This window comes from Camarhynchus parvulus, chromosome 1 (genome assembly GCF_901933205.1).
Source record: "Camarhynchus parvulus chromosome 1, STF_HiC, whole genome shotgun sequence".
Taxonomy (NCBI): domain Eukaryota; kingdom Metazoa; phylum Chordata; class Aves; order Passeriformes; family Thraupidae; genus Camarhynchus; species Camarhynchus parvulus.
In genome coordinates this window covers 78,576,964-78,591,835 of record NC_044571.1, presented here as the reverse complement: position 1 = coordinate 78,591,835, position 14,872 = coordinate 78,576,964, and the positions used below count along the sequence as shown (strand labels likewise).

Below are 14,872 nucleotides of genomic sequence, written 5' to 3'. Positions count from 1 at the left end.
CTTCCAATGATGGAATTAACAATGAATGGGAAATCCCTTCCTAGCTCTTCTTTCTCTCCTTTTCTTAAAGATTTGTGCTCTGCTTTGCCGTGCCTGACCTTTGAAAACCCCTCTGTGGTCTGCTGCTGTGTAAATCAGTGGCTCATCTGTACCTTGTGCATTTCTGGCATTCCTTGGTGAAGTAATCAGCAGGGGAGGCAAAAGTGACTGAGGGAGAGAGCAGCTTCCATGAAAGCAGGCTCTGAGTAAACTACAGCTGAGTTAGGTGGAAAAGAGATGCTTGAAGGAAGGTACAGTAGCAGTACAAGAATTATGAATGGCATAGAATAAATAAGTGCAAGAGAGACATGGGCATAGTGGATGTAGTCCAGCAAAGAGCAACAAGGGTGATGAAGGGACTGTGGGCACTTCTGCTGTGAGCAAAGGCTGAGACAGCTGGGTCTCATCAATGTGTATAAATACCTGTAGGAATGTTTTAAAGAGGTTGTAATCAGACTCTTTTCATTAATGCCCAGTGCCAGGACCAGGGGCAATGGGCACAAACAGAAACACAGGAGGTTTCTTCTGAATATCAGGAAACAGTTTTTTCCTGTGACAGTGACCAAGCACTATTTCTCAGGGAGGTTGTGGACTTTCCATCCTTGGAGTTATTCCAAAGCCATCTGGACATGGTCCTGGGAAACTGGCTCTAGGTGGTCCTGCCTGAGGAGGGTGCTTAGAGCAGATGACCTGCAGAGCCCCTTCTGACCTCATCCAGTCTGAGATTCTGTGAAAGAGGGAAAGGCTTAAAACAGCCCAAAGGAAGTATGTCTTCACCCAGCACACAATTCCATTGTGCAGCTTGCTGCCACAGAATGTCCAGGGTGCCAAAAGTATGAATGGGCTCAAAAAGTGATTAGAAAACATCATGGGAGAAAGGTCTATGAAGGGCTCTGAAACTTGATGATGCAGCTAAACCTTCTGGCTCACAAAGGGAAATGGGATCATGTACTAGAGGAAACAGTAGTTGTAATTGTCTATGTATTTTCTTTGCATTCATATATTGGAGAGGACAGTAGGAGCTCTTAAACTTTGCAATAATCCAATGTGGTCCTCCTTGTCTTAGGTCAACAGTGACTAACCAGAAGAAAAAGAAACAAAAAACAAACCACCCTTTCCTTTCTTCATCTCCTCTCCCACAGCTTTAGCTGCTGGATTTCAGCAGATATGAATCAGATGGTGACTGTTGTGTTCCTTTTGTTCTGTAAATGATTAAAACAGAACATTTCACCCTTGCTTTGTGGCCCAGCAGAGAAATGCTACATTTTCGCCTTGGCAGATCCTGAGGTGGAATTTCTGGCTATGGAGAAAGTGAGATCAGGGAGAGAAAAACTATCCCAACAGAGGAACATATGCAGACTACTTTTCTGTCTCTCCCATGCTTGGCATATCTTCTCCCCATTTTCCATTTCCTCATCTTTCCTCTCTTTTCCACCTCCTTCCCACCCCACTGGCATTTTTTCTGCTTGCTGCTTGAAGATTATTTAATTGAATATCAGAAAAAAAGGAAGCAGACAGAATAAAAAATGCGAGGTGAAAGCCCCCAGCACAGAAAGCCCTGGGCAGAGTAAAGAGAATGTGATGAAATGGAAAAATAACGTGGGAGTGGGGGGTATGAACCTCACTCTGCCAAAACTGAGATGAATATGTACAGGAGATGCAATATATCGGTGGAAACCCCTAGGACCTGCGCCTCACATTTCCTGACAGCCCACCAGAGGAGGAATTAGCTGGCTGTGCTATTTATAAATGCACCCTGGGCATGGTCAGCTGCTGGAGGAGGTTCCCCACAACAGCGGCTTGCAGGAAATAGTGCTTTGGTGATACTGTCTGCCTGGGGAATAAACACGCCCAGAAATGAAATCCCATTGGATATAAAAGGGAAGGAAAGAAAAAGCCCTGGTCCCTGCCCTGTTTCTTCCCACTGCTTCATAACCATCCAGCTGTTTTTTCTTTCTTGTCCTGACCTCATCCCGTACTGGAGCAAATCCAGGGAGCGAGTGCTCTGCTTAGCTGTCTTCTGCCAGAAACCAAAGAGGTCAAGTTATTAGAGAAAAATGAAAGCTCTTTGGCAGAACTGGAAAAACAGATGTGCAGAGATATTTCTGCTGCCTCCAAACACAATGCTGCCTATGAAAAGTGTATCAGAGGCAATCTGATAAATGTATGCATTTGTCGGGGTAGAAATCTTAACAGTGGCTAATTATTTAGCAGGATGGGTTTCCTTTGGGGTTCCAGGTTTACTGGAGCTGAGTTTACTGGCTGCCAGGTTACAAGACTACAAGATTACTTGAAAACCTCCTGCAGATGTGATTTAGAAAGTGGTGCTCCAGTGCTGCAAGAGAATCTGCCTCTGCTTAGTAGCTAGAAGTCTCTGCAGGGCAGGTAAAGCCAGTAGCTATCAAGAAGAGAGGGTATTCTCCACCTGAGATATGGTAAGAACATATTTTATGTCAAGGACTTTGTGGCTTTTATTTACTAAATTTGCCTGGGTGGAAGTTTCTATGCAGTGTATTCATATTTCTTGATTCAGCTCTTGCTGTGGTCTCCCCATTGCAGGATAGCTATTTGTGCCATCCCCAGAGGTGGTGTTAATGGGGCTGGACCCCTCAGTCTGCCCATCAGCCACTGTTAAAAGCAGCAGAGGCAGCAAGAAGTGGAATTGTGTGCAGGCATTTGGGGTTGCCACAGTGTCAGGCAGAGTGGGACAATTATTTGTTTGCTTGCAGCATTTGGAATCTGTGGGATTACACGCATGGATGGCTGCAAATGTAACGAGCATCAATGCCCGTGTGCGCTCGGGGTTTGGGATGGCTGCATCCCTGCTGAAGGGCCTCAGGGATCCAGCCCCAGGTCTGTCAGTAGCAAATGCTCAGAGCTCCCCAGCCAGCAGGTGTTTGGGATGCAGCAGGGATGCTGAGTGACACAGGGGGCTGCTAAGGACCAAGCTGTAGTGGCAGCTTCTCCCTTTCCATGTAGCTCACCAAAATGCTTGGGATATCCATGAGAGGTGTTTGTTTTCCCTAGCAGGGTATAATGGAGATGTGCATAATGCAGGTGTCCTGAGTCCATGGCTACCAGGGAGAAGCAGGAGGGAGGCAGTAAAAAGAGATGGTACTGTCATATCCTGAAAAGAGATATTACTGTCATATATCTGCTGACCTTACAACTGGAGTTCTAGTGGCACTTGGTCCTGGTTGAGAAGGTTATAAACAAAAGGCATGAAAAACACACTTCTTTCCTGCTCCAGATTCCTTAGAATGACATCAAACAAACAAACAAACACACAAAGAAATATTAAAATACTCGAGCTATTCCCAAATTGACTGAACAATAAATTTTAATAAAATGTATAAACAAATGTAAAATGTATAAAAAATTGTAGCGCTTGAACTGCCACTTTGAACTGGACTCAGTGGACTCACTGGATAGCAGTGCCCTCATCCCACTTAATCTGGCTCAGTGAGCAGGCACTTAACAAGCAAGGGCAAAATTTCACCTTCATTTTACAACTGAGCTGGTTCGTGCTCATAAGCAAAGCTAACCTCTGCGTGGGAGGTAGGAAAATCTGAAAAATCCAAGGCAAATTGCTCTTGGGGACCAAGGTGTCTAACTCTATTGTCAAGGTTCTCCATGACTTTGCAGAAGATTTAGGCATTCAAAAACCTGAATTTGGGCTTAATCTTCTCCAGGGAATCTGCAGATGACAAAGGAACAGAACATCTATCTCTAATCCAAGGTACCCTAAGCCTGTAGTTTTTCTCCTGAAGTGGTCAATGATGCGATGGTTCCCCTTGCCCCCTACCTCAAAAAGCAGTAGCTTTGCAATTCAGTGCTCCCCTGTTTGAGCATAACCTCAGCCTGTATTAGGTGACTTCATGGAGACAGGTAAAAGATGTTTCAGCTTCAAAGCTTCAGAGAGACATTGCAGCACCTGACTGGCATTCGCCTTGCACCCAGGCATGGAGGGAAGGGCACCTCTGAGGATGCCCAGCTCACATGGCAAACATCATCCTGGGGTAATTGCTGTCATGGGAGATGCTCAGATGCAGGAACTGAGGAACCTGATTTCACCACCGAATATTTTATCTTTCTTTGCCTGTTCCCATATCCTATAGCTTCCCTCTGTCTTGCACCTGAGCAAAACCCAAACTCTGAGCAAAGCTGGGTTTTGTGATGCAAAAAAGCAATGCCCCAGGCTGCTGTGAACCACAGCACTCTCCCGGTGCCTGGAGCTGCTGGGAGTCCTCTCTGCACCCATTCAGTCCTGTGGCCATGGCACTGGGCCAGTTTCTCTTTTGCTGTGCCCCTTTATGGGGCTGTGGTGACAGTGAGTGGTTTCTTCAGCCTGTTGCTGCATTTCTTCCTACCTGTCTTTATCCATTTGGCACAGTATTGAGGAGGAAGAAGCCACCCATCAGTCCTTGGGAGAAAGAAGCACAAACACAATAGACAATCCTGGCATCACTGGACAGCTTGCTGGACTGAAATACGTTGAAGCACTGAGATGGGGAAACCCAAGCAGTGTCATGGCACTGCCACTCATCCCAAAAGATGCTTACCCTATGGGGCAGTGCTGGGAATAGCGTGTGTTGGGACTGCCCAACCCAGTCTGTGCCCACATCATGGCTGCAGGGATGGGAATGAAGCGCTGTGCAAATACCAGAGCAGCTCTTCTGCCGTGTCAACTCTGTCAAACCCTTGTAAGGAGGGCTGGAGTGGTCTGGGGAGATGGAGCAGTGGGTCACTCCAGCCCTAATGAACGCTCATCCCGTGGAGCTGGTGTGCCAAACCACAAAGACGTGTGATGGAGCAGGTGGGCAGCAGGGCAAGGGGCCGCGCTTAGGAACGTGGCACTGAGTTTGTGAACGAAATGATATCCCCGGTCAATGCCCGACAGCCATCGACTCCTCCATGCTCAAGGAGAAGCTAGAGCTCTGGGAGACGAGGAGGATGCCCAGGGTTAATTCAGGGGCTTGGGACTCGGCGTAACCCCCACCAACTGCCCCGCAAGGGAACAGGGAGTCTCTGGCGGTCTCTAGGTCGGAATTTGGATGCCGAGCATCCCCAGACATGAGGCGGGGCAGCGGTGCTGCCACACAGGCTCACCCCGGGCGTACCCTGGTGCCTTCAGTGGCTCCGGATGGGGCTGCGAGCCTCCAACCTAGTCAGCGAGGCGCCCCCGAACGCGCCTCCCCCCATCCCCGACAGGAGGGGCGAGAGGGGCGGGTAGCGGCCGCCCCGCGCCGGGAGGTGCCTGGACCGCCCCGGACCCGCCCCGTCGGCTGCCCCCGCCCCCGGCTGTGCCCGCCCCGGCCCGGCCCGGCCCGCGGCGGCCGGCGGAGCGCGCCCGGCGGCGGCGGGGAGCGGCGCGGATGGCAGCCGTGCTGCCGGGGACGGCGGGGCGCGGAGCCGGAGGTAATGGCGGGGGAGGGAGACGGTGTCCGTGCGTACATGTTCGCGCACACGTGTGTCTGTCTGTCTGTGCATGGGGGTGCGGGTGCCCGTGTCCACGTGTGTGCGGGGATCGCGCCGGGGTGCGTGGGGGTGCCGCGGCGGGATGTCGCTTCTCATGCCCACCCGTGAATGCTGGCGTGCCCCGCCGCCCTCCCGGCAGGATGCGGGAAGGCCTGGGCAGCCTTGCGCCGGCTCCCGGAGCCAGCGCGCCCCGCTGCTGCCCCGGGCTGCGGAGCCCGCAGGCGGTGCGGGAGCGGGGCCGGGGCCGTGCTGAGCCGCCCGACGCTCCGGCAGACCCCAGCCGCCGGCCCGCCGGGCACCGCTGCTCCCGCTCCTCCGCTCCTGGGGATCTTCGCGGGCAATCTTCCCCGCTCCGGGAGGGCAGAGCAGCGCGGGGCGCGCCCCGAAACAACCCCGTTCGGAGAGGGGTGTCCGCAGTATATTCTGACGGAGGAACACGCCGGGGTCCGCCCCGGCGCTCCCGGGAAGAGCGAAGCGCCGGCCGGGAGCGCGGGGAATGTTTCCAGCGGCGCTCGGAGCGGCCGCTGCCGTTTCCGCAGCAGCGATCGCAGCGTCCCCGCGGTCCCCAGCGCCGGGCTGTCACTCGGAGCGGCCCCGGAGCACCCACCGGGGACACCGGCCCCGTCCCGTCCCGTTCCGTCCCGTCCCGTCCCGTCCCGTCCCGCGGGTGCGTGGGGCGGCAGCGCCGGCCGCAGGGGACACGCAGGAGGGGCCACCCACGCCGGGAGAGCGCTTTCTCACGTTGTTGTTGCAGGAGGATGGTGAGAGGGAACTTTTTTATATTTAACCTTCCTACCCATGCAGGGAACAAAGATAAACTCCGGTTAAAAAAAAAAATCAGCATTGAAAGCAAAAAAAAACAAACCAAAACCCACGACGTGAATTTAACCCGAATCCTTCTGCCAGGTTTTGTGATTCATAGCTTTAAGTACAGGAAGGTCGCTGCTTGGGCTTTTTCCTCTTTCAATGGAAAGAGATTTTTTTTTCTCTTTCCTGGTGCTGTGCGAGCATCCCGGGAGCTGTGGGCAGCTGAAGCCAGAGACAAGAATCTGGTGGCTGAGGGTCTGTAAGGCCGTTCTTGTGCATCCACTGAGTTCAGGTTATGCCTTTTTATGTATAGAAATAAACCTTAAAAGCTTCCTGAGAGAAGAGTGGTAGTGAGCATGAGTGCTGTGAATTTTCTTGAGCACAGCTAGCTGGCAGCGCCATTCCTGCTAACAGGTGTGCATGTATATAGCTATATATATGGATACTAAATATATGTAGAGGTATGTTTATGTATTTTTATATATTTACATAGCCATAGACATATATGGCTGCATATATTGTATATAAATAAAATACAGACCATGTGTATATATTTACTTTTATACACATATATGTGTACATATACGTAGTCATTTCTAATGGCCAGAAAAGCTTTTCCAAGGATTCTATAAATACCTTATCCAGAAATGTTCCAAGTGGTGAGAGCAGGGAATACTGGGTTGGCAAGAGCCTGTAGTAAAACCCCATCTGAGGCTGTGCTGAGTGCATAGTGTGGCCCTGCATGGAGGGTCTGTGTCCTGCCCAGACTTCCTCCTCCCCAGCCATGACTGAGGAGAGGCTTTAGGTTTTAGGTTGTTAAATAGGGGAGGTATGTGCCCCACAGTGCTGCTGGGGCTGGGCTTCCTAGTTTCCCCAGGCTGTGTGGGGCCACTGGGCCCCCCCCAATCACCTGCATGTCCATTCTCATTTGTCCTGATGTCCATTGCTCCCCTTTTCTCCCTGTCAATGTTTGGCAGGGGAAACTTTGCTTTCCCTCTTCTTTTGGAAAGCACTCAGCTGCTGGAGGAGGGCAGCTTCAATCCAAAGAGGCACGTGTGGCCTCTCCTAAGTCCAGATATCTGCAGGATTGGTGACAGGCCTGAGGGCAGTTTCCAAGTCCCGGCCTCCCACGGCGATCTGGACCAAGCCCTCTGCACATCAGTGCCTGGATGGAGGGATGGATGCACGGATGCAGCTCTGGTGCTCCTTGCTAGAGTTCCTCTGTGAGGAAACGCCAGCACAGAGCCAAAGGCTTTGCATTTCTCCAGCAAAGACACACCTAAGGGGATTGGAAGGGATCCCAGCAGCAGCCTGGGGAGGGTCAGGCACAACCTGACTCTTCTGGTTTCAGAATTATGCGGAGATGTTACTGCTGACCATTGCAGCTTTCCTTCAGGAAGGAGTCCATGGTGCTTTTTTTTCTCACTGATAGGCACGTAACTCACTTTAAAGGCCAGGTCTGGTATAAATGTTATTTGGTGCTAAGGCAGGAGTGTGTGCCCTGTGCAGCCTTCTTGTCCTGGAAACCATTAGGAGGACAGCTGCATACTTGGATATTCACACACAAACTATCCGCTAATGTAATAGTCCCAGTGGAAAGTTTAGTGCTTGGGAATATTTTGTGGATTTGAGAAAAATCCCAGGAGGATTTTTGGCTTCATATAGCAATTGCTTTTTGGCAGCTTTGGGATAGATGTAATCTGGTCCCCATTTGTGTCCTGAATTTTTAAATGGAACAGCCTGCCTTCTGCTCAGGGCAGAAGTAGAAATAGGTGGAAGTAGAAAATAATAGTAATAAGAACAACATTACCTCTAAAAAAATAAATTCTTAGGGCAAATTTTCTGTCCAAATGCTGCATTTAGGAAATGTATGTGCCCATTTTTGGTCATTTTAGTGACTCTTTGAGTAGGTGAGATGCTACTGTGGGTGTAAATTTCAGGTGGATCTGTAGAAGCCAGTGAAACTGCTCCAGGTTTGGATTGGTGCATGCGAGAGCAGAGTTTGGCCACACGGTAAGGTGTATCCCATTAGTGGTGGGACGTCTTGCAGCATTTGCTGGCTTCCAGTGGCCTTGTCCAGGTCAGATGTGTCCCACCACATTGTGTGGCTGTGGTTTTCTGGATGCATGTCTGTCCCGCATCTTGAAGTTGTAGCATGTCATGTTTGTGCAAACCAGGCAGTGGCAGCCAGCATATGTCAAGGCAGCGCCAGCCAAGGAGACGGGTGATCTACAGGGGTATGCCACGTCTCAAGGACACATAGCATGGGGTTAAATAATTGAGCAGCACTTGGGATTATCTGCTTTGACCATGTTGGTTAACACAAATATAAACATGCTTTAGACAACAGTAACTCCAGTGATCAAGTCTCAGGGTGGAAAATAATGACATTGTTAATTTCATTTAATGAATTATTTAATGATTTTAAATGCTTTTAGTGAAATTCCTTCCTGTGGCGGCTACCTGGGACAGACAGAGGGTCCCTGCTAGTGACACGTCCCATTTCCTGGGATGTGTCCTGCTTGTGACCAGCAACATTTTGAGTCTGGCTTTGGATGGCTCCACACTGGTGGCTCTTGCTGTGATTTTCCCTGTTCTAAATCTGAGCTGAGCCATCTGGGAGCAAGAACTACAGGCAATTATCTTGTTAGCACTTCTACGTACAATACCTTTATTAAATTTCTGCATTTTAAAAGTGGCTGAATATAAATTGCATGTAATGTTTTAATAATGGAAGGATCATAATTGTAATATATATTCTGGTGGGAAAAAGGTTTAATTTCTTTTTGCTTTAAGTTATGACACTTAATTGTGCAAAGATTCTGCTTAGTGTAGGGTTATCTTAGAGAAGAATGAGCAGTTCTTCACACAGATCAAGTGAAGAACTGTACATCCCTAGGATGGTTGTTGCTTGTGTTAAAAAAATGGAAAGAAACACTCTAGAAATCCATACGATAGAGTTCAATGCCCGCCTTTTCAGTTAGAGAGTACTGTACAGCCTTTGTACTATTTTTGTTCTGTCCTTATCCCAGGCTGCTTTGTACACTGCAAGCTTGTGGGAATGACTCAGGGAGAAAGCTATTTAACCTAAAGGACACCACTGGCAAAAAAAACCAACATAGATGGATAAAGAGCAATGTCTGTGACTGTGAGTGGGAACCAAGAGGAATATTTGTGTGTGCCTGAGGAAGAGAGATCCCAAAACCCCCTCCAAATGTGATGAAAAAAATTTCCTCTTCTTCAGGATGCTGTTTATTCAGTTCAAGAAGGGAATTTTATAACTTAGTTGCTTGAAGTAACAAGGAACTACAACTGAATGATCCACAGACCTAGGTCCTATTTCACTTCTGGTTAATTAATGGAAGGGCTTAAATATCGGAGTGACACGGATCATGCCAGTGCTTTTCTGTAATGTGATCATTCTTAAAGGCAGTAAGTACAGCAAAATTTATCATGGCTTAAACTCCTGCTCTACAAGTGTCTTGTCTGTAAGTTGTAGATGATTGATGATTTTGCTTTTTTCCCCCAGTGGGAAAAGATTTCCTTACTTAAGAATTTATGTGATGCATTTTTATCTTGGAGGGTTTTTTATTGCTTGGAAATCAGAATTTATAGTGTAGTGAAAACGTCTGCAGACAGTTGCTGGGCTGACAAGTTGTGTGACTGTAACAGAAGTGTTGTCTCACTGGCAAGCTCCATGTCACCCTTTGTATTTCATTCTTTTACTGGGAGTTTCTTCCCCTACTTTCAGCTCTGAATAATACTTATCCTTTCATCTCAGAGCAGCAATGCTGACATGAGCTGTCATTGTGCCACTGGCACTTTGATCAAAGCAAATGTTTCAATTATTGATTCAATTCTTCGAATAAATTTGGGCTGGATGTATTTGTAGACTCAATGTTATAGCTGCAAAGGCAAACATGTCATTTATATATGGAGAGACCTTAAAAATGCACATATTTTTGCAAAGCCTAGCATAGCTTCCTTAGGAATATGCATCTTTTCCTCCATCAGGTGAATGCCCAGGTAATGTTTGGCAACTGGAGGTGTGATGGGAATACTCTGCCTGTATCCTGCCTCTCTTCTGGGGTATGCCTGGGTCAGGGGGGAAAAACCAGTGTGTTATGCTAGCATTACAAAACCTGTTACCATCTGAGATGAAAGAGTGGTGATGGGCACAGTTTGCCCCTACACGCCACATACCTGATTTCCATCAGGAAGGCGGGGAAGTGCGGGCATCCGAGGGGATCTCCCGGGGAGGCAGGCTTGGCTCCGCTCTTGCCTGTATCCATCTGATCTCATGCCAGGTTTGGGAGCTGCTTTCCAAGCACATTTGCTTTGCTTCTCTCATGGGCTTTATTCTCCCCTGCTTTGGTTTTTGCTGAAGGGAAGCATATATGAAAATAAGCATGTGAGGCTGAAGTTCCATGGAGAATGTTCATCCTTGTAGGCAGTTAAATTTGGACGTGTTAGCACAATTCTTTGGGAGAGATGGGGTTTGGCTGACTTCATTGCCTAGTCCCATTAGTCGTGCTCGTGCTTTCTTGAACAATGCACTTTCTGGAGAGTGAAATGACAGTACCAAGGATGGGTGACTCCAGAAACTCTTCTTGAGCAGGGGAATAGCACAATGTGGATCCTGGAGCTGATACTGGGATGAGGATCTCTTTCCCCAGAGCGGTGAGCTGTGGAGGCGTAGCTCGGTCTGATAATCCTGCCAGGCACAGGGGTGCAGCTTCTCTCGCTTTCATGTGGGAAATAAGAGGTGCTGCTCATTCACATCTGGTGTGCATTATGCATGTTGAATTTTCGTCCTGCAAGATATTGCTCTGCTCCCATGGAAATGATACTAGTGATGCTTGTTCAGTCCTCGCAAGGCTCAGGAGCCCTGGCTGCAGATGCGAGGTTCCCAGGCAGAATTATGGGGTGTGAGGATGAGTCAGCCACCCCAAAAGTGACCTAGAAAACTTGTGCATTGACTGGGGAGCTGCTGATGAAAAACAATCACCAGTGGCTGCCTGAGCCCCTGCACTTCCTTGGAGCTGTGGCTGCAAAAGAATCCCAGTGCTGTTGGAGGTACCAAAAGCATCCCTTGTGGCATTGTTAGGAGTCCAATTTTTATACTTAAACCAATAAGCGAGACACGTGAGTTATTTTTTTCTGTGCTAAAGGAAACTCAAATCTTCCTCCCAGGTTTGGGAGAGTGGCGTGGCTGTGTGGCTGGGGTATGGCAATCCCTGCTCTCAAGACTGGGCCAATGCATAGGAGAGAAAGTGGGGTTCATGGGCCAGGATGCACGTGGAGGGGTGTCCAGCCTGGACAGAGGGTTCCTGTGACCCACTGTGGGGACTGATTGGTGCACCCTGGGCAATTCATGGCACAGCCTTTGTGCAGCCCCCTGGGCCGTGGACTGCTTTACTGTTCTTTTGTTATTTCCCTTAAATAATTCTCTTCCTTTTTTGACCTGAAATTTTTATGCAGTGGCAGGGCAGAGAAAATATTTAAATGTCGAATAAGGTGTTTATCCTCCTTTTCAGCACGGCTGTGATACAGAAGGACAGATGTGGGCTTGGAAATGATGTAATTTTTCTCCTGTCATTTTTGAATTTCTCTTACATACTGTGGCAGGATTTATAGGAAAGTGTAAAGCCTCCTTACTTTTTAATTTCAGATAATTGCTTAGGATCATATCTGAAACACCTCAATCTCTTTTGAACCACTTGGTCAGTAGAGTACAGATTGAAAGAGAAATTTTTGAAGGTCAGCTCTGTGGTTTTGTTTGGCTGGATGGCTTTTGGGTGGTAGAAGAGGAGTCATACTTGCCAGCAGCATGGGCTGTGCTGTGGGCAGCCACATTATGTTACCTGGGTGGCCAGTGGGTGTGATGCAGAAACTCATTACCTGGGATCTGCCTTGAGGTGTTGCCTCTAAATAGCAGCAAGCTGTGTTTTCACAACTGGCATCTTCTGGTGTTTAGCTGAAGACAAGAGTAGTAGTACGGTTTGCTGTAAGAAAACCATCTTCTCTAACTGTTTTTGTAAATTTGTTTCTGGGGGATGCTGTTACTGCTTTAAAAACATGGCTTTCCTCTCATGTCACAGCAATGAGCTTCCTATGTGGTTTGCTTTAGATCCTTTTCAAAACCAGACTGAAGCCACATCAGAAACAGGAAATATTTAAGTGTTGCTCCACTGTCTCTGGGTCCTGGCTGACTGTCTGGTGTTAATCTTAGCAACTGATTCATTTGAATAGTTCTGAATCTTCAAATGAATTGCACTGCTGTGCAGTAACCTCCAGGATAATACATCTGCTTCTGTACAGTGGAATGCATGCTTATCTAAAAGTAAAGGAAAATAAATGAATTGGTGTCAGGTGATCACTTAGATGTAGGAGAGTTGGTAGAGATGCAGAAGTGAAGGCCTGGAGCAGCTACCCAATTTAGCAAGAACTGAAATGGGCCAGAAATATGCTCATGTCTTATAGAGATGGCTGTAAGAGACACTAGATACAGGGCAATTGAAGGCATGATGTCTGTGGGCTGGGCTCCATCCTGGCTTTCTGGGCTGAGGGGGCTGGGCTGGCTTTGGGAGGGTGAGAGCAGAGGGCACAGCACAGCTGGCCACTGCCTGCAGGCACCTACAGGCATGATAAGGTCAGTCCTTCTTGGCAGCGGCTGTCACAGAACATGGGGCAGCAGCTGCAGCAGCTGTGGTTTGTGGTTAACTAGATATGGGTAAAAAGCCATTCCCCAGGGACACACCCCTGGCAGGGTGATGATCTTCATTCTAGGTTGCTCTCAACTGGCTTCTTAACTCCTGGCTGCTGGGCACTGCTGCTCTGGCACTAGGAATCAGTTATAGGGATGAAAATTGCTCTTCTGGTGACCATTGTAGAGGAATGAGGAGGTCTGGGAAAGGAGCAAGTCCCTAACCATTGGATGGGTGCCTTGCACCATGTCAGAGCTGGATGTAATAAAGCATTTCCCTTCAGAGAGGGGAACTGGGATTTGGAAGGCTCTAGTGACAGCAAGGGGAGAAAGAAAAAAGGCTTGTGCCTTGCTCCAAATGGCTTGTGAGGTTCCACTAAGCTTTCAAGTGGTGCCTTATTGCCCATGATCTGGATTGTGGCTGTGTGCCAAGCACTGATCTATTGGCAGCTGTTTTCTGTGTTACACAGAAACTGGTTTTCTGTGTCAGTTACAGCTGACATTTTATTAAAACCTACTGTGAATGAACATAAAATATTGTTACATCATTTTTAACATCATAAAACATCATGACATCATTTTATGGTGATAAAACATCAACATGGGTACAGCACAGTCCAGTAGTTTCTGCCTGGATTGGGGCTACTTGATTTTGACTGTAATATAACAGAGATCAGAAACTGAGCAGTTTGTCAGATACTGGCATTTACCAGTCCTGATTTTAGTAGAATATTGCTCTGCCATGACAACCAGGGACAAGTGGTTAGGTGAGAATTTCTGCTCCTGTTAAAGAAAAAAACATGTCTTTGTTCTCCATCTTGTAAAATTTGAAGCCAAGGGTGCCTACAGACTTGAAATGCAGAAGGCGAGGCTGCAATTTTACTAACAGTTTATTTCTTTTGAATTCTCTTTGGTGAGTGGCGGGGCCAAGCTGTCTGCTGGCTGCCCAGGTTGCCTGTAATGCCTGAAGCTGCTTGTCTTCTTCCTTGGGTGTGCAGGTTTTCTTTGCTTCACCCCAATCTATTTTTTTTTTCATAGAACAAGCTCGGGTTTGAAGTGCGCTTGTTGCATACAGGATTCCAAATTCCAAGGCAGGACTGTGCGTGTGGAGGAGCAACGAAGGGTGTTTTTAATCCTATTCTCTACCAGAATAGGCCAATAATTTTGGAAATTAGTGTACTTGAGATTTTTCTTGGGTCTGTGTCAGCATCAGCACAATTTACAGACCAGTCTCCTGTGCTTGTTTTCACATACATATATGGCTTAGATCTACTCAAGCAAGCAATCTTTCCCTCTTGCTTTCTAAATATAGATAACTGCCATACACATTCATGCATAATATGAATGGTAAAGTGATGAATTCATTAACATTTTGCAGAAATGCCTATTTCCTCTCCTCTTGGCACAGAAGAAAATAGTATCTTCGTGCCTGTAGAAATGACAGGCTGGATCCTATCCCCCTTGTCATCCCCCTGCTGCCTTGCTCCATGCAGTTGCATGGGGCTAGCAATGACCTGTTTAATATAGGCAGGCAGCATGCAGTTAGCTGAACACAAACCAAGCAGTCAGGATTAATAAATCCAGGTCATTCATGGATGGCTGTTTTTTCTGCAGAGTGGGGTGCTGTGGATCCCTGTGCTTGTGGGCTTCCTGCCCCACAGGGATGGCCAGATGCACCACCAGTGCCGCTTTGAGCACTCTGCCTCCTGCTCAGGCAAGTCCTTGGCAGGTGGCTGGGGTTAGAGATTGATGACCATTCCCTTAGCCTAAAACCTGTGACAACCAGTGGGATGAGTGGAGAGTGAGCCTGCTGTGTGCCTGTTGTGCCAGGGTACTTGCAGC

General features: G+C 48.1%; 1 protein-coding gene across 2 annotated transcripts in view; it reads left to right on the top strand.

The window, feature by feature from the left end:
- Positions 1 to 14,872, top strand: part of AMOTL1 (angiomotin like 1) — a 73,567-nt gene that overhangs the window by 13,387 nt on the left and 45,308 nt on the right. Inside the window, exon 1 of one of the 2 annotated variants that reach the window (XM_030951829.1) lies at positions 5,417 to 5,457. The exons of the other annotated variant lie outside the window; for it this stretch is intronic. The gene's annotated coding sequence lies outside the window, so the exon portion shown is untranslated. Of the gene's footprint in view, positions 1 to 5,416; positions 5,458 to 14,872 lie in introns of those variants that run through there. 2 annotated transcript variants of the gene reach the window in all.